Source organism: Balaenoptera ricei, chromosome 20 (genome assembly GCF_028023285.1).
Source record: "Balaenoptera ricei isolate mBalRic1 chromosome 20, mBalRic1.hap2, whole genome shotgun sequence".
In the NCBI taxonomy this organism is placed as follows: Eukaryota; Metazoa; Chordata; class Mammalia; order Artiodactyla; family Balaenopteridae; genus Balaenoptera; species Balaenoptera ricei.
In genome coordinates this window covers 20,910,727-20,935,247 of record NC_082658.1, presented here as the reverse complement: position 1 = coordinate 20,935,247, position 24,521 = coordinate 20,910,727, and the positions used below count along the sequence as shown (strand labels likewise).

The window sequence follows — 24,521 nt, the reverse complement described above, 5'->3', positions numbered from 1 at the left end:
TTGAGTTACACAGGAAGGGAACAATGATCCCAAGTCCTGTTTCTGGCCCTTGGAGACCAGGTTAGCCATGAATGAGGCCCTGCTGATGCCCCTACCTTGGGGAGAACGGATTGAGGTCACCTTGACCTAACTGTCCCTGGGGGCGAGGGGAGATGGTACAGAGATGCCTTTGTCTCCTCTGCTCCACATCCCTTCTTCAAGGAGAGTTCCTGTTGTGTGGGAGCCAGAGGGGAGATGGGGGGGTGAAGAACCTTCCCAAGAAAGCTAGAGGTGTTCCAGGAAGTATCTCCGCGCCGCAGCAGAGCGGGAACGGCCAAAGCTGAAGCCCGTGGGCTCTTAAGCATACTGTTTCCCCCCCGCCCTGCCTCTGTGGGGACCATCCACCTCTCTCCAGCCCCCACACTTAAGCCTCCTGGAAGGGGGGACCACAGGCCTAGGCTCAGCACATACCGCACCTCCGAGACCAGTGTCCCTGCCTGTCCCGGAATCTCCTCACCCTGGTACCTCCCTATGGAAATGCTGCCCGTTCCTGTCCCTGAAGACAGAGTGGCACCTAGGGAGGGTGTACATGCGCCGTGAGGAATTCAGCGGGAATTCGGGTCCCGGGGCAGCCTGTCCCCCCTTCCTGCCCCGTCCCCTGTCCTCTACCACTCTTCAGGGAAGTCAACTTACAGTGAAGTCACCGAGGGAACACGAGGCCTTTCAGCCTGAGGCATAGCGACTGTCCTCTGTTTCTGGGAATAGAGTGAAGGGAGGGGTGCTGGACTGACCCGGTGAGTGGGAGGGGGAAAGCCGGCCTTCCTTTGCCCAGCTGCCCTGTCCACCTGCCTTGGGAGAGAAGCTTGCAGGACAGGGAGAGGAGGGGGTGAAATGTCTGGGCTGAGCACACGTTCCCTAGTAAGGAAGGCAGAGAGGAGTCCATCTTCCTGGCGGCAGGGGTAGGCCTGGGAGAGAGGAGAGACAGGCCACGAGCACTGAGCTGGGCAGGTGATAGGCCTGTTGGCTGTCCTGAGCAGCCCTGGATCAGGTCTGGCTCCCATCCTCATCCGCAATAACTACCAGGCCCCTCTTCCCGCTGAGCTACTTTCTCCTCCTTCCAGCCCAACAAGAAATCTTTTGTGTCTTAGCCTGCCCAGTATGGACCTCAAGCCCTCTGGGTGTTATGTGAGAGAGGGGTTGTGCATCTCCTTCCCCCCCATCCCCCATCACTCTGCCACTTTTCTTTGTTATGACCTGAGGAGGTTCCTTGCTCTCCAGCCCAGTTTCCCATTGTTCCAGTTTATTGCAGGCACAAACCCACCCACATCTTCCCTGCCTGCTCCCAGCCTCCAAAATCAGCTCCCCAGCCCCCGAAGCCAGTGGGGGATATGAAGTCAAAATGAAGACTGGTCCAATGCCCCATCCCCTCCTTATTGGCTACTGGCCTGGTCTTCATTTGCTGCTGTGATGGACCCCAAAAACCAGCCTTCCCTTCACTCTGTGCTTCAGCCATGCGGTTCCCCCAGTGCACTGACCTCTCTCAACTCCAAGCCTTTGCTGCCTCCATTGCCTCTACCTGGAAGGCCATTGCTCCCTTAGTCATCTGGTAACATCTTCCTCATCTTTCATAGGGTCAGTGTGGCAGAGGGGAAAACACAGAGGCTTTGGACATCAGACACTTAACGGATAGGAAGGGCCTCTGAATGGAGGTTTGTCACAGCCAGTGGATCAGAGGGGGGCTCTGTCGGTGCCAGGGCTTGATTCTGCCAGAGTGTGGGCAGCAAAAAGAGCTGAGTTAGATCTCGTTCCGAATCCCAGCTTTGCCAACTTAGCAGCTGTGTGACCTGAAACTACTTTACTTCTTTGAAAGGCAGACCTGGCTCTGCTGTGTGACGCCAGGCACATGAGTCTGCCTCTCTGAGCTGAGTGGCCTGTTTTGTAAAAGAAGGACAGCAAGACTCACCTCCTCGGATTGCTGTGAAGACTCACTCACAGAGCTGAGCACATAGTAAGTAGTTGCTCAGGGACCTTAGCCAGTAGAGCTAGGTATTTTCTCCTCTGCCCTCCTGGAGCTCCTCAATCCTGTATTGCTAGGCCTCTTCTTATGGCTCTAACTAGTTGCCTAAAGGGCTGTGTCTTACTGCTTGGTTTGTCATAGTGGCTTCATAAATACTGCTGGATTAATGAAGGTCCCTAAAACAGCACAGGGCTTCCCCAAGCTCTGACAGCTCAGGGGTTCCCTTTCTCTAGTGCAGACCCCTGTTTCCCTTTCACACATCCTGACTCACAGCACCCAGGAGGCTCTCTCCTCTGCTGCCCTGGCCTCTGCCGGCTCTGGTCCTACTGACCTGCTTTCCCACCCATGGCAGCAGTAGCCTCATCTTTGAGGTGCTGGGCTGGCTTTTGAGTTCTTAACCCACCCGGGAAGCCAGGAAATTACTGGCTGGAGTGACACTCTGCTCCCTCGTATTTGTCAGCCCCACCCTCTCTGGATGCTACAGCATTGCCCCAGGACTCTGGATGGAAAGGGCATGATGACCCCGTCCCAGGAGGCGGGGATTGGGGGGGGTGCCTCGGGCTTTCCAGAGAGCCCTCCCTTTAACTCTGGCTGGAAGGGAGCCCAGACAGGTGAGGCACACAGGAGCAAGACAGGGAGTGCGAAAGAATCTCCAGGTCTGCAAGGACCTTCACATCCATCACCCACATCCCACATACCAACCACCGCACCCCCTGCCAGCTCCCTCCTAACCCAGCAAGCTGGCTGTGGAAAAGAAAGAGAGAATACTCATTTATCAAGTGCCTTGCACAAGCCAGGCATGATGCTTTCACAAACACTATCTCTCTACTTTTTACTTTGAAAAAATGTTCATGTTCCCAATGTTTTAATAGGTAGCATAGGACATGAGACAAAACTCAGAAGATTTAAAAGGATATACGGTGAATAGTTAGTCTCTCTCCTTTCCTGTTCCTCAGGTCCCTTCCACAAGGGCAACTACAGTTACTACAGGCTTGTGTGTACTCCCAGAAGGAGTCTATACGTTTACAAAAATAACTTATACCTTCTATGAGTTACACATGAGGGAAACTGAGGCCCTCAGAGAGGTGTAGTACTTTGACTCAGGTCACACAGCAGCTAAATTGGCAGAGCTGGGATTTGGAACCAGATACCACTGTAAAACTCGGCTCTTTTCTCTGCCTGTGCTCTGGCAGAAGTAAGCCCTGGTACTGACAGAGCCCCCATGAACCACTGGCTATGACAAACCTCCATTCCGGGGCCTTGGAGATGTCTCTGCTTCCTGTCTGCTGAGTGCCCGAGGCTCCAGGGGCCTGTATTGACTTAACAGGGAGGAAGCACCCCCCATGGAAGAAGGAAAGTTCCCGCAGGTGTCCTTTTGTGGCTGCTGTGTGGTCGGGACCAATCTGATTCCCGAGGTACAGAGAGTTCTGGAGAGAGAAGCCGCATGAGTGTGGGTCTCTGGCTAGAGGGGATCATGGTTGTGATTTCAACTACCTTTCCAGAAAATAGCCTCATGATCTGCCTGTGGCTGGGCAGGGCTGAGGGAGGATGGGAAGCATGGGGGCTTCTCTGTGGAAGCCGCGTGCCGTTGCATGCGAGCAAGGAGAGGAGGCTGGGGTCAGCCCCTGGTGCAGAGTAGAAGGGATGCCTGGACAGGGCTGCCCACCAGATTTCCAGGCTCTCCCTCAAGCCTCTCTCTCTCATGCGTCAGGCCAGGGTGGGCTAAGAGATGACCCCAACTCTCTGACCAGTGGACATCTCTGCATTTGCAACGATGTCTCTGGCAGCTTCCCGTGTGGGCTCTCTGTAGGGTCTTTCTGGATCCTACCTTCCCATTCAGTTTCTTTCTTTCTAGGACTCCTTCTGTGTCACGTCTCAGTCTGGTGTCCCCTCAACTTAGGGGACTATGTCCCTGAGGCCCTGGGAGAGCCAGGAGACCCAGGTAGGGTCTCACCTCACGTGAACTGGAAGTAGGGAGAGGTAGGTGTTGGATGGGCCTTCCACTCCCAGGTTGACAACATTCCTGTTCTGTGGAGGTAGTCACCAGAACATTCTGTCCTTGGTGTCTATGCACGCAGCCAGCCAGATCTAGCTGGGCGCCTAGTGGTCAGTCACAGATGTGCTATGAGACGTACCTGCCCCGCCCTCCCAGCATTCAGACTCGCCCCCTGCTGCCACTGATGACCAGCAGCCAAGGCAACTGGATTGAGTCCTAGACCTGACCAGTCTTAGGAAGAGGGGTGTAAATCTTAGCTGTTACTAAAAACAATAATAATAATTAACAGCCCTATAGTGCTTGACAGCATTCGAAGCACTTTACATGTACTAACTCACTTAATTCTCACCACAATGCTCTGAGGTAGGTCCTATTAATGTCACTATATTACAATGAGGAAATCAAGGCAAAAAGCTTGCTCCAGGTTGCATGGCTCAAGGAGCTGACCGTGAGTCTGGTTCTAGATTCTGTGCTTTTAATTACTATGCAGTCCTCCTGGTTTCCATTTCTATTCCTAGAGTGTAGGGTTTGTTCTTCAAATATTTATTGAGTGTCTGCTCTGGGCTGGGCACTGGGTGGGAACATTTAAAGGTGAATGGGATATTGTGTGCCACTGGGGGTAGAGAGACATGTAAACAAGAAATTGTCCTTCAGCACGAGAGGTGCCACAATAGGGGCCTAAATGTGTGGTTGGAAACAGGGAGGGCGAGGTTCGTACTGCCTGGAGCAAGCGTCACCGAAGGGCAGACGCTGAGTGGCAGGAGGACATTCCAGGCGGAAGGAACGGCATGTGTGCAGGTATGAAAGTTTACAAGAAAGAGAAATGTGGTGTGCCTAAGTGTTGAAACCTCCTGGGCAGTAACTGTCAGAGGGGTTGCCAGAGAGCTCAGGGCTGGTGCTTCCGTCCAGCTTCCTGCCCCAGCCTGTCCTCCTGCTCTGGCCTCCAAGCTCCCGGTACCTACTCTGTGCAAAGCACCGTGCCAGGTGTTGGCTCAGAATGTGGGATAAAAGCAGTAGCCTGGGTGGGGGAGAAAGAGTTTGTGATCAGCTGCAGACACAAAGATCTTTGTGGCTGGTGTTATTTTGGAGGTGAAAGGAAGGCTGCTGGGAAGAGCTGCTAAAGGAGGATTATGGGAGAACATGAGGACTTGCAGATCTTGGTCATCTCTGGACAGGAAGATTTTCAGATTGTAGGGAAGGGACGCTCTGTGTGCATCTGTGGGGTCCTTCTTCTTTTGCCCCTGCAACTGGGTTTCTGGAGATCTGACATGTCTTGCTTTGGTGCTGGCCCTTGGAGGGTTGCCAGGGAAACCATTGGCCAGCTCCAGAGATGTAGCGAGAGGAGAGTGGGTGACTCAGGCTGCCTTCTCAGACACTGCACCCCCTCCCCATTACATGGAAAAGGCTCTCAGAGACTCCCTTTCTTCTGGATCCTTCAGAGCTGGCCCTGCTTATTCTTCTTTCTCCGGATAGAGGAGATAGTCCCTCCCGTAGCTCCCCTGGTGGGAGCTAGCAAGATTCCCCCGAGAGGGAAATGGTCTCAGACCCCCCTGTCTCCCATAGATTCACTCTGGAACAGTGGATGGATCTCCTTGGCAAGGGCCAGTTGTAAACTCCTGCTGTGTCCCTTCAGGCTTTCCTCTTGCTCTTCCGTGTGGTAAGCGGCAGGAGCCCAGGCTGAAACGCCCTCCAGGGAGCAAACCCGGGACAATTATTGATGGGGCAGCGATGGACTTCTGACCTCAGCCTGGGAGGGACTGGACCCGAAACGCGGACCTCAGCCTGGGCGAAGGGAGGTGGGCGGGCCGCAGAGGGGTGTGCCAATCAACAAGACCACAACAGTCGGGCCAGCAGACCCCACCCAAACAAAGCAGCATGTGCTCGCGGCCCGCGGACCCGGCCCGGGAGCCAAGCGGCCAAGCCGCCCCCGCTGCGCGAAGAGGGGCTGCGCGCGGCGCCGGTCCCCCAGAGCGCGCTGAGGGGGTTCCGGGCCTCTCCAGGGCGGCCGCGGGGTGGGGGCCGAGGGACCACGGGGCTCGCGAGCGCGCGCCGGGCGGAACCAGGAAGCGGCGCGCGCTGGCGCGGGGCGCGCTCGAGGCTGCGGACAACGCGCGCGGCCGGGCCTCCTCGCGCGAGCGGCGAGCGCGCCCCCGTGGGCCCGGGCGAGAGGAGAGTCGGCGGCCGGAGCCGTCACCCTGGGCTGGACCGAGCGCAGGCGACTAAGCGCGGCGGCCCGGCCGAGGGAGGGAGCGAGCGAGCGGGCGGGCGAGCCAGAGAACGGACGGGAGGCAGCCGCTGGCGCCTGAGGGGCCAAGCGAGGTAGGAGCTGCGGGGCAGCCCGGAGCTCGGGGCCCGCGGAGGGAGGCCGGGGAGCCGGCCCGGGCGGGGCCCCGCGACCCGGCCGCCCAGACGCCCGGCAGGGCCGCGCTGCGCCGCCGCCATCGCTCCCTGGGCCGGGAGGACGGGCGCGGGGACCGCGCCGCTGGGTGAGGGGGGCCACGGGGGGCGAAGGCTGGGGGCGGGCGAGGGGCGTCGTGCTGAGGCTGCGGCGGGCCGGAAGGGGTAGAGGGCAGAGACCCTGCGTGCGCGTGTGTCGGGGTGGGCTGCCGTCGGCCCCCTCACACCTTCGTGTTGCAGTTCGGAATAGCGCCCGCCGGCTCCTCGCTTTTCTCCCTTTTTCAAAGGAGGTATCTACGACTCCTGGGGGTGGGATGAGACCGGTGGTGCCCGGTGGGGTGGGGGGTTTTAGCCAAGCTTCAAGGAACAGCGCCTTATAAGGAGTCCAGACAACAAATACGAACGTTTCGATCAGGCTCGGGGGTGCAGAATCCCTCATCAGGACCCGCCAGGCCCCGGCTTGTGCGTGTGGCTGTGGACGCAGTGCGTTCTTTTTTTCTAGCCAGGGATAAAGAGTTAAAAAGTGCTCCTGGTGTTGGGGGTAGATACGCAGCGTCGGAAGGGGAGTCGTTGTGTCACCAAAGCTGATCTGAGGCTAAAGGAATCTGGCAAGATGGTCAGGCAGATCAAAGAGGAAAGAACTTGTGTGGAGCAAGAGGCGTTTGCAGACACTTGTAGCCAGCAGTGATGGAAAAGGCGAAGAAGAAAAACAAGCGCCAGCTTTTAGGAAGAGGGGCTTAATGAGAACCACAAGAACTTTAAGGGCAAAAAGAGATAGCGATCCTCTCTTTCCCAAAGAGCCATGCCAGATCTTTTTCTTCTTGACCCCTCTGATCCTGTCATTGTATGTGATACCGTCGTATCAAATAAATAGTGCTCAGAGTGGGTCGTAGAATGTTAGAGCTGGAAAGGACCGCGGCGGTAATGCTACATTCTTTTATTGTACGAATGAGGAAACTGAGGCCAGATAGGCGGAGCGATTGGCCTGCTCCGTTCACTCAGCTATTTAGAAACTGAAATGTCGGTCTGAAGACTCTCAGATTAGTGCTCTTCCCGAAGCACAGAGAAGCAGTAGATATTTGCCTAAACACAGTTCCATAAATTGTCTCTGGAATGTCCTCGGGGAATGCCCCTTGAAAGGGCTAGTGTGTCACCAAATTATTAAACTGAGCTTAGGTCTTTTTTTCAGTCTTCAAATGGTGTTTATCATCCGCTTGTATCTTAGGTTTCCAAAGGGCTTGGATAGCCGCCTGGGCCATAATAAGCTTTCAGCTGTTGAGTATATTATCTCAATTTTGTTATCGTTCAAATAATAGAACTTTGCCTCTTTCCTCAACATTTTTCCGTTATTGTTTACTTGTTTATATTATGTTGGTTACATTGTTCATATTCATTGGCTATAGTTCTTAGAGGAGGATGTATTTTATTTAGTGTGCCAGTCATCTTTTTCTAATTTCATAACACTAGGAACATTAGATCAGTTCTGATAGTATCAAATGGTGGAATTCTATTGATTGACTTTATTTCAAGGCTTTGGGGTTTTTTTGTTTGTTTTGGTACCAATTTCCATCTCTTGGAAGATCACAGTTAGAATTGATAGTGTAAATGGGAAAAGGGGGCTGCCGATTTTAAGAAAATTTATTATGTGACAGTTTGCGATGTCTGTTGGTCTAACCAAAACAGCGCCACACCTTTGGTCAGGTAAGTGTTATCTAGTAGATTACTTGTTTTCTGTAGCCGTTGGAAGATGAAAATTTCAAGCATCTGGTTGAGACACAGGGAAGGAATGGAGAGATCTTTTTTAAAAAAGCAAAACATCAGAAAAAAACACAAGAGTTGATTTCTATCACAAGCAGTTTGGTTATTGCATAACTTGGAGCTAAACTGCACAAAATCTTTGCTGTATACCCAACTAAATAAATTATCCCCCCCTTCTCACTAGTCAGGATTCACATTTTTGCCCACAGGCTATTAGTATGGATTGTGTTAAGAAATTTAAGGTGTCTATGTTTCTTAAATGGGTACTTCATGATATATATGATGGAAGGGGGAAAAAGTGTTATCCTTGTTTGGAGTGTTACAACATGTATATTTTGGTCAGCACTTCCTATTGTGCCCCAACTTCTCGTTTCATCTTCATTTTCTTGCTCTCAATTGATTTTTTAAAAATTTTATTTACATATGCAAAAACCACATCAGGACTAGTAAAAAGCATCATTTGTTGCTCTTTGGGTACTTATGTCCATTTGTTTCAAGTTATATTGTTATGTTAAAATTATTTCAAATTATATTGAAATCATTTGTGGTTTGTGTTAAGTATATGTTTATAAATGTGCTTGTGGTGGTTCATTTGGCTTATTTTTGTGTAGGTAATACAGGTAGTCATAAAAGCAAGGTGTTATAAATAGGTAAATAATATGCTCAAGATTAGATTACAGGTTGAAGGCAGAATCAGAGGAAGCTTAACTCTTCTAGTGCCCTACAAACATGTATGTATCTCATGAAGTATTCACAGATTTCTGGACTACCAGTGACACATATTTCCTCCCTTCTGTTACAGTGTAGATTACCACATTATTCCTACAAAAGGAAGCAGAAAACCTCCTGTTTTTTAGTAATGTGTTTTGAGCATTTGAAACTTATTCTTTTAAAAAGTTATGACATTTCTAGGTTACTGAGCTCTTCAGAAGAATATCCTTTTACTGCATGATAAACTATCAAAATACGTTGACTCTGGCACTTCTTAATAAAAATAATGTTTAAAAGTTTGTTCAAAAGTATCACTGTCCCCAGTTTTGTGTGGTGTTTAAAGGAAAAGATTTTTCTTTAAATCTGAGCTTTGTTAATAGAACCGTTCTAAAATCAGAAGTATTTTTTTCCCCTGCAGTGTTGGAAACACAACAGTTTTATGCTTATTTCTAGGAATAAGAAAGTCAAATTTAAAAATCTAGTTTCCATTGATCAGACAGTTTCTTGTACACTTAAATTGTGAGCATCACAGTGATTAAATTCTGTTAATTGTCATGTCTTTATTTTAAGTAGCCTGTTTACATTGGGTGTTTTCTTATTAGTGATGATCCTTTACTATTAAAAAACCTAAGCCAGTTTGGAGAGGACTTTACATATCTAAGTCTATTCTATTTTTACTAATCAAAGACAGGAGTAATTTACACGTGTTCAACTTTTAGTTGAACGAGACCCTCGCTTTTGGTGGTTTCAGGGTTTTAGATGACGTTTTATTACTTTTGTTAGTTTGGTCACACCCGTGACTTCCTTGGAAGGTATCTTTGAAGTTTGGTTTCCTTTTTTTTTTAAATGGTAATATTGGGTGGGGGTGCTTCCTGTTTGTATTTTCAAAATTAGGTCCACATGTTAACCTTCTCGTGGTGTCACATTTTTATCTTAAACATATAAAGACGAGCATCAGATGCCATGTGGTTTGTCTTTGACCCATTGTACTGCTTCATGACAGCTCTACCGAGTACCCAATTGGAAAGGCAAGACATCCCAAATCTTCCCAGCTCCCTTCAAGGTTTAGCTGCCTTGGAAGGAATCTTAACAACTACCCCAACAAAGATGCAGTTAACAGAAAAATGGGGCTGCTGCTTTCTGTTTTCCTCCCAGGTACCTAGAAAATGCATAGCACTAAGATAGAGTGAAAACGTGTTACGTGTAGCTTTGAATGTCAGTGCTTTCAAGAGGGATTGCCATAGGTTTATAAGATATAGAACCCCATCTATTTAGCAGTGACTATAGCCGTTTTTCTGACCTCACCTAAAAGGCACACAGAATATCATGGAGGAGTTAAATAAGCACAAGGAGAAATTTAGGGTATGGTGGTAGTAGAACTTTGGAGGAATCACCCTCAGCCATAAAACTCTTCCTTGACCCTCCTGGATAATTTTTACGTGGTAGGTCCCTTTTAATACAGATGTTGGAGTATGAGTTATTTGGAGCCTTGCGGAGAAGAATATCCTTGAAAGGAGTACGTAAAGTATTGTTTCAGTGATTGAAGCAAGTGGCCTTTTCCTAGCCTTCAGCTAACTTTATTCTAAGAAGTGTAAGGACTAAATAGACTCCTAATTAAATTGGCATTCAAACATGTTTGCAGTGTAGGGGCAGTTTCTCTCTCCTAAATTTTCTTTTGGATCACATCACTAAAGGCAATACTGCGTTAGCATGTTGCATAGTAATGCAGTTTGCAAATGAGGTTAATATGTAGCGTATCTTGACCTCCCATTCCGCCCCCCACCCCATAGTCAAGAAAGGAGAAGTCATAATTTGTCATATACTGGATATTTTTTTCATTGAGTTTATTTATAATAATTATCTCCATTTCTCATGTATTGTAATACTATTAAGATGAAAAATACATATATTGATTGATAAAGAACATTTATCTTTTGGAAGCTAGCTTGCAAAATCTAACAGTCATTCTCCATTTGTTCCTCCATTGCCTTTGGCACTCTGATTAACTCTTTAAAAAATTTGTTTCCAGATTTCTGTTATGAAGAGAAATATCTCCATATTCTATTCACTGCTAGTTTTTTGAGGTGCTTATGCTGACTCATTTTTTAAATTATACTAAGATATAGAGTATGGTTTGAGAGCAGTAATGAGATTCTCAGAAGATATGAAAACTTCCCTTTCTGACTAGTTAGAGAAAGATTGGGGAAGACAAGGGGAAATACATCAATGAGCCAATCAATTATTGTTATTTGTTGGGATTAACTTGGTGACTAATATTTTCAATGCCCATCAGACTAGTAAAAGTGACTTTGGCTTTACCCTGCAATGATAACAGGACAAACTCAAGTTTTCTCTAACACTGCTTGTTTTTTCCTAGTAGGGGATTTTTTTTGCATATGGGAAATCAAGCCAAAGCTACCAGTAACAGTCACATCCATGATTTGTATAAAAAACTATTTACCACCCTGGGCTATAGCTCTACTTACTGTAAGCTCATCTGGGAAGGTGTACTAACTATTTATATAATAATTATTATGCCATCTTTCAAAAAGTGATCAGAAAATTAATTTAAAAGTACTTCAAATTATGCCCCAAACCTAAAAGTAGAAAGAGAAGAAAAATAATACCTAACATGATTCACTTACAGTGTGCCAAGCAGACACTGTTATAAGCTCCTGCCTTGTTTTAACTCATGGTCCTCAGAGGGGTGGGTATTATCCTCAGTTGAAAGATGAAGAAGTGGCCACAGAGAAGTTAAGTAATTTGTCCAAGGTCACATTGCTGCTAATGGCAGGGCTGGATCCAGGCCCAGGCCGAGCTGATTCCGGAGGCTGCATTGCTACCCACTGCAATGCGAAGGAGAGCAGGCAACTGCAACTTTGCAGTGAGACATTTGATTTCTTTAAGGCTTATAGTTCTTTATTTGTGTTCCAGAATGGACTCTTGTGTTTTTTTTTTTTTTTTTTTTTTTTCTTGTGTTTTTTTAATAGAAATTTTTAAATGTATATTTGGAATTTTTTTGAAGTTTATGAAGGTGATGGTAGGTGTTTTTCCAACTTACATATTCCTGATGGAAATTATATTAAAACAAAGAAAGTCTTAATTAAAAAAATTTTTTTTAACTTTATTTTTTAAATTATTTTATTATTTTTGGCTGTGTTGGGTCTTAATTGCTGCGCACAGGCTTTCTCTAGTTGTGGCAAGTGAGAGCTACTCTGTTGCGGTGTGCAGGCTTCTCATTGCGGTGGCTTCTCTTGTTGCGGAGCATGGGCTCTAGGCGCGCGGGCTTCAGTTGTTGTGGCATGCAGGCTCAGTAGTTGTGGCTCGCGGGTTCTAGAGCTCAGACTCAGTAGTTGTGGCGCATGGGCTTAGTTGCTCCGCGGCATGTGGGATCTTCCCGGACCAGGGCTGGAACCCGTGTTCCCTGCATTGGCAGGCGGATTCTTAACCACTGCGCCACCCGGGAAGTCCTGAGAAAGTTTTAATTTTAACTATAAGTTGTCCTTTGTTGTCCTTCTACTAGCGTTACCATGTACATCACAGGAGAAGGGCTATAAGCTGTCCCTTTGGCTTCTGTTTATAAACAAAAGGATCTTCTTTGCCAGTGTGGTTTGAGACGTGCATTTTTGTTGACTGAGAATGCAAGTATCCAGCACATTTTTTTAAATTAATTAATTTATTTATTTATTTATTTATGGCTGTGTTGGGTCTTCGTTTTCTGTGCAAGGGCTTTCTCTAGTTGCGGCAAGTGGGGGCCACTCTTCATCGCGGTGCGCGGGCCTCTCACTATCGCGGCCTTTCCTGTTGCGGAGCACAGGCTCCAGACGCGCAGGCTCAGCAATTGTGGCTCACGGGCCCAGTCGCTCCGCGGCATGTGGGATCTTCCCAGACCAGGGCTCGAACCCGTGTGCCCTGCATTGGCAGGCAGACTCTCAACCACTGCGCCACCAGGGAAGCCCCAGCACGTTTTATTTACAACTTTATTTTGAAGGGGTTTATGGCCTGTTCTTGTTTTAAAGCTAGTAATTGTGATTTTTGAGCTAGAAGGACTTAAGAATTTTAATTTGGCGGGATAATTTTTAAGGCAACTGAATTTATTGTGTGTTTAGAGCCATGGAAAGACCATTAGAAACTAGTCTCAGAAATGTATTCCTTTTCATATCTGATGCTTGTTTTCTATCAGCACTTTTCTTAGAGGTGGATTGTGAAGTTAAGTCTTGGAGACAGAATTCACAACCCTAAAGTGCAGTGATTTGAATTTGAGAGATCAAGTCAGGGATGAAAAAACCTTCAATTTCCTGAGCAGAGAGTATGAACTTGCTCAAATAAACAGAGGATGTTAGCTTCCAGGGTTGTCAAACTGTCACCTTTGACCAGAGTTGAATTTTCTTTGAATGTTGACAAAAGTTACAATGTCAGTGGAAAAAGCTTAATGTGAAGTATCTATAACTCAGAATTTCCTTATGTTTGTGTCACTGAGATCCTACAATTAAAGGTGTTTTTTTTGTTTTTTAATATATGTCTGATGAGTTTAAAAAGCCTTCAGTGGGAGTTTCCAGCCTTTAGGTGAGAGTCAATTAGAAAGTTTGTGAAAAAATATTTTGTATTGTCTAAAATTCAGAGCCTATAGCTGGTAGCACATCGCTATGTTTTTGTAAAGAGTGGGATTTTTAAAAATCCAAACCTGGGGAAATGTTTTAAATAAACTATATTTTAAAATATCATTGTAGAGAAAGAAGAAGAAAGAAAGAAAGAAAACTGTTCAGCACTTAATCTGTTAAAGTACTAAAAATCGGGGTTTATCAGCTTCGTAACATAGCATTCTACAATATATTCATTAATGGTTTAAACTAGGTAAAATATTCTCTCAGAAATAATGCTAATTCTATTTTTCCTTTTGTTTCATGTTTCTAAAAATCTTTTGGTCCTCTTTTAGGCTTGAATAAAGTAGCAAACTGTGTATCTACAGAAATATATAGCTCTTTACAAAATGAAACAGTCACTTCAGCCTACGGATTTATGTTTTTAGGATTTGTGATCTGTTTCTGGTAGAAAGTAAGAAAGAATGATAGCGAGAAATGGACTTTGTAGAGTCTTATTCCGAAAGGTATGGAAGGTCTAATACATAGGGATGCAGTGCAAATATTCCTTGTTCTTTTGTTGTTAATTTTTCAATTGTGTAACGATATATGGAAACCCTGAATGTGGGCATATTTTAAAGATGAGTTTGTCTTGCAGTGAATTTACATATCAAGTAAAAATACTAAATGCATTGTAATGTGTATAGAGATTGGCCTTCCTCCTTAACCATTGAAGGTATCAAAACAAAATAGAAAATATTTGGCTTCCTGAACGACATGGCTGCGGAGAACATGCCGAGTTGGTCATGAAGCGTAATCCTTTTATTTTGCAATACCAGAGCAAAACACATAATTTTAAAGGAATGGGTCCTTAGGATAACTTATTACCTTAAGCGCACATTTGAAATTTTGTTCCAGAAACGTGACATCAAAATTTATGGTTTTGAATTTTTATTATCCAAGTGTGAGAGGTCTAGTTGGGACAGAACTGAACATTACATTCCAGTTACATTGGTAAATTTGAACAGGACAAATATAAAAATAGTAGCTTTTATGAAGTAACTCATAAAAGAAATATATATGTACATATAGGCATTAAGAATAGGCATTAAAAAAAGACTTCTTCTGGGTTGTGGGATTCTGGATGGATGTATGTATGTGCGCACTTTCTAGTTTCTTCCCATTTTTCTATAATAAATAGGTAATAATGGATAGGAAATACTTTTGTAATCAAGAAAAAAGTTATTTTTAATGAATGGATAAAGAAAATGTGAGAGAGATCACATGGAATATTATTCAGCCATAAAAAGAAGGAAGTCCATTGTGAGAACGTGGATGAACCTTGAGGGCCTTATGCTAAGTGAAATAAGTCAGACAGAAAAAGACAATACTGTATGACCTCACTCACATGTGGAATCTAAAAAAACCCAACTCCTAGAAACTGAGCAGATTGGTGGTTGCCAGGGGAGGACAGTGGGGAAATGGATGAGGGTGGTTAAATGGTACAGATTTCCAGTTATTAAGATGAATAAGTTTGGGGGATGTAATTTACAGCATGGTGACTATAGTTAACAGTACTATTGATATATTGTATATTTTAAGTTGCTAAGAGAGTAGATCTTAAAAGTTCTCACCAAACGCAAATTGTAACTGTGTGAGTTGATGGATGTGTTAACTAACCTTATTGAGGTAATCATTTCACAATATATACTTATATCAAATCATTACATCTGCATCTTAAACTTATACAATGTTATATGTCAACTATATCTCAATAAAGCTGGGGAAAAAGTTATTTTTTAAATGGCTTTTGTATATTGATTTATCTCAGAATGAGAAACCTCTTTTTGTTTTCAGTGAGTGTTTCCTTTTTAGGAGCAGAAAAACAAGTAGTTTGTGATGTTTATGTTAAATATTTGGCATGATATACTTATTTGGTATGATTATATGACATCTTTTTTTGATGAACGGTATTAAAATCATTTAAATTGTGTTTAATGTTTTCAGAGTTAAAATAACTTGAGGACTGAGTTATTTCCTATATTTGGTGGAATGTTTCATATTTTTATATATAAGCTGATGGAAAATTATACTGTTTATAAATATAATAAAGAAATTATATTATTTTACTTGTGTATGTGCTCTGCTAGGTTACCATTCATTTCATATTGAAGGTGTGTGTTTGTTTTTTTCAACTTTTGAAAAAGAAATGGTCTCATTTAACTTCTTGCAACCCTGAACATTGTTATTATTTCAATATATTTTCTGCATTTGCTTTATTTATGTATTTATTTATTTTTGGCTGCGTTGGGTCTTCATTGCTGCGTGCGGGCTTTCTCTAGTTGCCGCAAGCAGGGTCTACTCTTCATTGTGGTGCGCAGGCTTCTCATTGCGGTGGCTTCTCCTGTTGCGGAGCATGGGCTGTAGGCGCGCGGGCTTCAGTAGTTGTGGCATGCAGACTCAGTAGTTGTGGCGCATGGGCTTAGTTGTTCTGCAGCATGTGCGATCTTCCCAGACCAGGGATCAAACCCGTATCCCCTGCATTGGCAGGTGGATTCTTAACCACTGAGCCACCAGGGAAGTCCCTCCACATTTGCTTTTATACTGCTTTCTCATTCATGATGATACCTACAAAGGTTGCTAGGTTTATAGATTTCTTTTTCTTGTAATTCCATTAGTCATGCTTAATGACTTCTCTGTGTTTATTATGACATTCATTTGGGAATATCTGGAAAAGTAAATCTCTGGTGAAAGACACTTTCTTTCGGGTATATGTCATTGCTAATATAAGAGACTGTGTTTTGCCTTAATTAAATTCAAATTAAATCGTTTCTTTGTAACTAAATCTAGTTTCAAAAGCACTTTAACATTTTAAGGAGTTTAAGGAAGAAAAATGAAAATAAATTACAAGTTGATGTTTTAGGAGAATTGTGGTACATAGCTCTGTAGGTCTTATTATTTTGCAACAAATAAAATTAAAATCTTAAAAAAAATATGTATTTTTGAGCCCAGCAGAACACCTACATATTTTATGTAAAATTCAACTCAGCAAAAATCTACCTTAACTTAGATTGTGCCTTGTAATTTATTGTAATGGAATTTCCTGTAACAGAATTTTATTTTAAGTCAGTTTTGGGAATACTAAAACATAAAAGAGATCATATAGTACCTTTTGGTGTTTTTTAATCCTAAATCCATAAGTAGTTAATTCCAATTCATGAAGATAATTATTATTATTATTTTATTTATTTATTTATTTTTTAAACAGAAGTTTTTATTTTATCTTTTTGGCTGAGCAGCATGTGTAATCTTAGTTCCCTGACCAGGGATTGAACCCACGCCCCCTGCAGTGGAAGCTCAGAGTCTTAACCATTGGACCACCAAGGAAGTCTGATGATGATTATTTTTTGAAGATAATCATTTTTGTGTATTAAAGATAAAACTATAAACGTATATTGCCCAATATGCCTTCATAAATAAATCCTGTTGATTTTATTATTCTTTTTTGCTTATCACTTCTTACCTCCTCTGCCTCCTGAAAATGTGATAATCTCATTTAATCCAAAATTATGTTTTCCTTTGGTTTCAGTTCATTTATAGTTGCTGATTTTCCCTGTAATCTATTTTATCACTATGATATTATTGTTACCAGTTAGAATAATCCCCTTCTTCCCTTATGTATCTGAATCATCTTCACCAAACCATGAGATATTTTAAAAATTATATAAACTGGGACCTCAAATTTAGCATTACATATTTCATAATATGGCATCAGTAAATTATAGAATATTTTAAAATTAATATGTGAAATGATTTATTGCTTTCTTCATTTAGAACTAGTTACTTGATAGTGTTCTATCTAGCCTTTATTTGAGTTTGAGAACTTGGCTGTCCTCACAAAGGTAAGTCTTTTTCTAAGTCCATAAATCTTAAAATTATCTCAGTAAAGGAGCTCAAATGTATGTAAGATTCAAATGACTGTAAAAAATGATTATTTCTCTTAAAAGTTAACATTATAATTTTGTTTGAAGCTCTCTAATTCGCTTTTTGTCTCTTAGCTGCTAGAGGGCTTTTGGGGATTGTGAGCATGTGTGTGTGTGTGTGTGTGTGTGTGTGTGTGTGTTTAAAAATACTTCCAAAGTGAGTAAAGAAATTTATTCCAAAATTTTATGGTAATTGGTCTACCAATCAAGGTAAGACTTAGTAAATACTAAGTAAATATTTACTGACTAGTGAGCTAATGCGCTTTTTAAGGCAGTTAGACAACAACTTGACCCATTAAATTATATACACCAGTGGTTCTTAACCATTTGTGGACTAGGAGACCTTTTGAGGCACTAATGAAACCATTGACTCTCTTCCCAGTAAAATATGCATACACATAAAAATCTGCATACATTTCAAGAGGTTCGTGGACTCAGGTTACAAACCTCTACTGTAAACAACCATCTCTCCGTTAACACAGATAATGGAGATGAGGGAGTATGGAGAAGAAATAACAAATAATCCAAATGTACTGTTAAAACAAACCTCTTATTTTGTTACCTGGGGACTCAGAAAGGACTTGTTTCCCCAGGGAACAAATATATTTACTTCAACATTTTACCAATTTACTTCAACATTTTTAAGGTGTGTATTCCATTGTATAACCCTACTGTAATTTAGTTAATCCATTAATAATTGATAGTTGTTTCCACTTTTTCACTTCTGTAAATAACATGGTAGTATAGATCCTTAGGCTGAGTGGATTTTTTTCACATTTACCAGACCATCTCCTTAATATTAAGTTGTAGAAGTGGAGTTGCTGAGTCATTTGCATAGATAGTGCCAAACTGCCCTCCAAAAAGACTATCCCAGTCTACATGCCCACCAATAACTAGTGCATGAAGGGAATGGCCATTTTCCCACATCTGCCATTAGTAAGTGTTGGCAACCTTTCTATCTTTGCTAGTCTCTCATATTTGTTTGTGTTTCTTTGATTTCTAGCAGTGCTTCACAAGTTTGCTGGCCATTTTGTTTCCTCTTTGTGATTTGCCTCTTTATATAATTGGCCTGTTTTTTTATTATATATGCTTGAGTTTTCCTCAGAGATCTTTCTGTCTTACATGTTACAAGTAATTTTCTCTGTTTTTTTCCTTTTTTTGACCTTCAACTTTGTATACTATTTTTTTGCAGTACAAAAATGTTAAATTCTTATGTAATCTAATTTAATAATCTTTTCTTCTCTGATCTGGCTATTAAGACATACTTACAAAAATCATACCGACCAAAGATTATAAAATTTTCATTTGTATTTTCTTTCAGAATATGTTATGGTTCTAATTTTTTTTTTTTTCATTGTCTCTCAATCCATCTAAAATCTGTTTCTGTGTAAGAAGTGAGGTGGGAATGTAGCTTTATTAGTTTTCCTGAAAATAACAATATTATTTATTGATCACTCACTGTGTGCCAGCACTGAGCTAAATGTTTCACAGGTATTAACAGTTTCAACCTAAATCAATTTCAAGTGGCTCACCAGTTATCCAAAAAAAATCCACCACTTCCCACCAGCTCCCTCTTTTCCCCATTGATAGGAAAGTCCATCTTAATGTATACTAAGTCCTCATATATGTTCAGATCTGCTTCTTGTCTGTCCTTTTCCATAGATCAGTATGGCTCTGAATATACCACATTGTTTATTTGGATCACTAAAATTTTTTCAGAGAATAAATCAGAGAGGTGAGAATTCACATGGACTTCCTTTGAAATATGCACTGGGATAGGATCTTAATATGACTCAAAATGAATTTCACATTCTTTGAACAGATGGTGGATAATCACCGGTAGTTCCATTAAAGAATCACTAGATTTAGTCTTCTTAAACATATCTTTCTATAGAGATTATGTAACAGAATAGTAATTTTTAAAAACAATATGCTGTATGCTTTCAACTCAAATAGTGTAATTGCATTCTAACATTTCAGTAAGTGTAGTAAAACTATATATTTTAAATATTTTAATTTAAAAGCTTAGAATTGCTTTCAATATTTTTTCTTCTAAGCAAAGCATAGAAGGAAAGTTATAATTGTTACAGATAAGACACATACGAACTAGAAGACTGTAAAAGTTATAGAGGAATATGTGAAATATTTATGTTATAGACAAGCAGCTTGTCCAGTATAAATATAAATGTAATTTTCTAGAAGTAACCTTTAAAAAAGGTAAAAAGAAACAGGTGAAATCAATTTTAATAATATATTTTCTTTAACCCAGTATATCCAAAATATTACCATTTCAACATGTAATCAGTATATAAACTTAGGAAACATTTTACATTCCTTTTTTGCTGCTGAGTCTTCAAAATCTGGTGTGTTTTACACACACAGCATATCTCAATTTAGATGCAAAATTTTTACCAGAAATACATGAAGTGTTCAGTTTTCATAAAACTTTTAGTTGGTAAATAAAGTAGATTCACATACCCAGGTTGTTCCAAACGTACTTGAAAGTTTTCCAGTAACCAAATTGAGCATCAATTTTAAGTTTACATTTAAGGTGATTAAAATGAAATAAAAATTTAGTTCCTCAGTCACACTAGCCACATTTCAAGTGCCCAGTAATAGCACATGTGGCTTATAGCTATCCTATTGGACAGTGCAGTTACAGGGCTTCTAAAGAAGTAAAATAAAATACAGACTGTCTCCTACTTTTAACATCTAGTTTACATATAGCTCAAATACAGGTAGGATCTCTTGCCCTCTGGGAACTGCTCTACAAGGAATCAGAAGCTTTCCTTACCTGAAAGAAGATGATACCCCTAAAGCTTCCCACCAGACCCCAATCCCAAAATGCACACAGATGTACACAGACTCCGCTTTTTTTTGGAAACTGCTGCACTGAGGCCGGTTGAAGCATTGTCCACATCCTTGGAGGCCCTTTCTTTTGTTGGGAGTAGGAGAGCTGTTAGTGCTTTGTAGGAGCTGGGATGGGCAGGAGTAGAGGGATTACTTTGTTACTAATGGTATGCCTGACTAGAGTTCTAACTTCTTTTCCTTCAGAAACAAAATTATAAAGGGTAATTAGGTTTTGTAGGATTGTAGATCAACTGGGGTTTGGGGGCTTACCTAGGAATTTTTCATCTCTTTATAACTTTGTTTCTGTGAGACAATGTTGTGTGTCCCAAACAACAAATATGCAAATGCATTTTGGATTATGATTCCATTTGTAAGGTGACCAGGAAGAAGGTGCGGGGAAGAGGTTGGCAGCTGCCTGTTGTTTTATTACAGAAGGTGCAGGCGTCTGAGTGTTGAACTTTGATGCATCAGCCTAAATTGTCTCTTGTCATCTATACGACCTTGCTTACAACTCTGGAAGTAAAACAACCCATAGTGTTTTAGGTATAACTGAACTGTCAAAATCGCTTTTAGGCAGAGTTTTTTTTTTGGGGGGGGGGGGTGTATGTTGTTTTTGAAACTGAGTTTGCCTGATAAAGAATCATATTCGTCTTTTGGTCTTAGTTACTATTCATTTTCATGTTGTACATAAAGTTGATTCTTGAAATTTGAGATCTAGTTACAGACGAAATTTTTCCTTTCAAAAGAGATTTCCCCTCTAATGTTAGTTTAATCTTAGGAGATACTTTACGGAGGGGAGTAATATTTAGTTATCATCGTGGGGCGATGGTAACTCCACCTTTATGTGGAAGACTGAACCAACAGCTTCAGAAGGCCAACTCAACCCTCCGATTGTCAGGCCTTCCTACTTAGTTTATCTTTTATTTATTTATTTATTTGGCTGTGCCGGGTCTTAGTTGCGGCATACAAGATCTTCGTTGCTGCATGCGTGATATTTTTAGTTGCGGCATGCAGGCTCCTTTAGTTGCAGCATGTGGGATCTTTAGTTGCGGCATGTGGGATCTAGTTCCCTGACCAGAGATTGAACCTGGGCCCCCTGCATTGCGAGCGCGGAGTCTTAACATTGAACCACCATAAACTACTTAGTTTATCTTAAATGTCTTTTTGGATCCCTGGTTCTAGAAGGAACCTTTGAAGAAATGGATAGAACTCCTGTGCTGCTTTGAATATTGGCAGACATCTGAGCCAAATTCAGTTGGCTTTTTAATGTTAAATAAAGCACTTAGTAGCTTTTACTCCCAGCTAGCCTTTAGGGGCCCCTTTATTTTAATATGGTGTCCAAAGTAGGTTAATTGTAACTTAACACATCCTGGTATAGTTTACTGATTGTGAATTACTCCTCAATAAAATTGAGAATTATTTCCGTAAAGGAAAAGTTCCTTTTTTCCAAATATAATATGACAGCCTAATTTAGAATATTTAAAATATTTCCTTAAAGGTGAAAATTTAAGAGCGTATATAAAAACCGTTGTGCTCCAAGGGGAAATCTGATTCTTTTGTCTTAAAATTCATTATATTCATTGTATTAAACAAAAGATTGTTTTGTTGAGTTGAGAAACAGTCAAGTATTTCAAAATATTTTTGTTATACCTAGGTTTTCACTGTGATGGTATTTATTTTAGTAGAATTTGACCTATATTTTATCCCATGGGAAAAAGAAGAAACTAAACATTTGCAAGCCATCTGCCACCTTGTGCTGCTATGCATTGGTGGGGAGAAACCTGAGTCCTATTATAAATTTTAAACTCTATGCTCTATATTTTTAGTACATTGTGGAAATTGAATCTTCAAATCATCTCTGAGAGATAAATGATTTGATTTGATTGTGACAAGCATGAAAGTTATCCTCTATATAAAACTATGTCTCCTGGGAAAAAGCTGGGCTAATACCGCACTGAAATGACCTTAACGGTGGAATCCTTGATTAGACCCGCCTTGTTTTGCACGTACTATATAGCTCCATAAAGATGATCGACTTCCATCAGGGATGAACAGATGTCCTGGCTTTATCAGAAATTTCTTTCACATTGCCAAGCCTTTCACAAAAGCCAGTCATCACCCTTGTTAGTCTGATTTTGTTGAGATGCTTTTAAAACTTTTTTCCAAATATTGGTTTGAATGCACAGACTTTGCTGTTTACTTGTAAGATTCTATGTTAGTCAGGTATGGTGTCCTTCTCCCACAACAGGGGAAAAAAAAAATTAAAAGCAAAAAATAGAAAGTATAGCATAGTCTGTATTTATTTAAACTTTAAAGTATTTCATATCAGGTACTAGCATCTAAGTTCCATAAAAGGCACATCTGTTTTGTTCACTGCTATATCCTCAGGAGCTAGAACAGAACCTGGCATGTAACAGGTCCTCAACAAGTATTTGTTAAATAAATATGTATTGTTTCTATGAGTGGGTCGATGCACTTACTTTTGTTTATGGCAGGAAGATCCTCATCTCTGATAATAAAGATTGGTTGATGTTGAAGGTACCTTAATTCCATCTGTTTCCCTTTAATCTCAACATAGAGGGTGTCTCCAGAGACCACTTCAACCCTCAGTAGGGCTGAACGTCTACCTTTTACTGTGGAAGAAAGAAAAGAGAGGGGAAAACCAATTCTCTTTGTTTCCTTTGGATTTTGGAGTTAAGGATGGAAGAAATTTGAGTTTACTAGGCAGGAACTGGCTTTTTTTCCCCATTTAAAAAAATTGTGTTTGTGTTACCATTTTAACCATTTTAAAGTGTACAGTTCAGTGACATTACTTAATGTCATCCCACATCAAAATGGTGCCTGTTAAACAATAACTCCCCATCCCCACTCTCCCCCAGACTCTGGTTACCACCATTCTACTTTCTCTCTCTATAAGTTTGACTACTCTAGGTACTTCATATAAGTGGAATCATATAATATTTGGCCCTTTGTTTCTGGCTTATTCTTTTTTTTTTTAATTTTATTATTATTTATTTTATTTATTTATCTTTGGCTGTGTTGGGTCTTTGTTGCTGCGCGCGCGCGGGCTTTCTCTAGTTGCGGCGAGCGGGGACCACTCCTCGTTGCGGTCGCGGGCCTCTCATTGCAGTGGCCTCTCCTGTTGCAACTCTAGGCGCCCAGGTTTCAGGAGTTGTGGCTCATGTCTCCGGAGCACAGGCTCAGTAGCTGTGGCGCACAGGCCCAGCTGCTCTGCGGCAGACGGACTCTGAACTGTTGCGCCGCCAGGGAAGCCCTTTTTTTTTTTTTTTTTTAATGTGGCCCCTTTGCTTGGAGACTTGGCAATTTTTCTTTCCCCCATTTTTTTTAGTTTTTCTTTTTGTACCTAGATCTAGCAAGTGATGCATACACAGTAAGTGTCCAAAGACAAGTTAATTCAGCAGCTTGTTGCATGCCACTAGGGGGTTATTAAAGCTTTGAAAATGTGATTCCTAATCTGTATGTCTGTAGGCTTATCTCCTCCAAGTCTTGCTGATAAACCTGCACTGACAATAATATCAGAGATTAGTCTTTCTCCATGTTTCATAAAGCAAATTGTTCTCCTTCTTATAGCCTGATTATGAACTGGAAAATTACTGGCACATTGTTGTAATTGTTCATACAGGCATGAAGACAAACTCTACACAAGGACAATAGCTACATGAAAGGTTTCGATTGCAGCTTCATTAGGAAATTACATGCTCCTACTCATTTCTTTTCTCTCTTTCTATTCTCATTATATCTTCCTCCCTCCGTCTCTCCATCCCTTTCCTTCCCTTCTAGTCTGTCATCCCTCCTTCCATCTCTTTCTTCCTTTCTTTTTCATTCTCATTTTCCTGAGTAGTTGCTACAGAGACAACCTGACCCTAGGGTCCAAATATAAGTAAAATAGTTGTAGCTCTCTATCAATCTACTTGGAGGGACGGGGAAAAAGAGAGTAAGAGAACTAAATCTTTATTTTTTTTTAAAGGATGGAAACTAACTTGTTGAGGAAAAAGAAATATGCTGGGAGATCTAATTGGTAAAGAAGCAAAGAGGAAGAGAGAGGGAGCACCTTGAAGGATGATTTAAAAAGTAACCTGTGCAATTGAAATTTCAAGCAGACTCGTAATCCATGGACTATTTTAGAGCCTCTTAAACAAAACATTGAACATAGGGTTGGTTCTCCCACTGTATCCCCTGCTCATTTGCACTGGGCAGATCATTTCTGCCTTCCCTTATTCCATTTCTCA

General features: G+C 42.0%; 1 protein-coding gene across 1 annotated transcript in view; it reads left to right on the top strand.

Annotated features, from left to right (window-relative positions):
• Positions 1–6,112: 6,112 nt before the first annotated feature.
• The window catches only part of STAT5B (signal transducer and activator of transcription 5B), a 60,525-nt gene continuing 42,116 nt past the window's right edge, over positions 6,113–24,521 (top strand). Inside the window, exon 1 of the mRNA XM_059908883.1 lies at positions 6,113–6,311. The gene's annotated coding sequence lies outside the window, so the exon portion shown is untranslated. The remainder of the gene's footprint in view (positions 6,312–24,521) is intronic.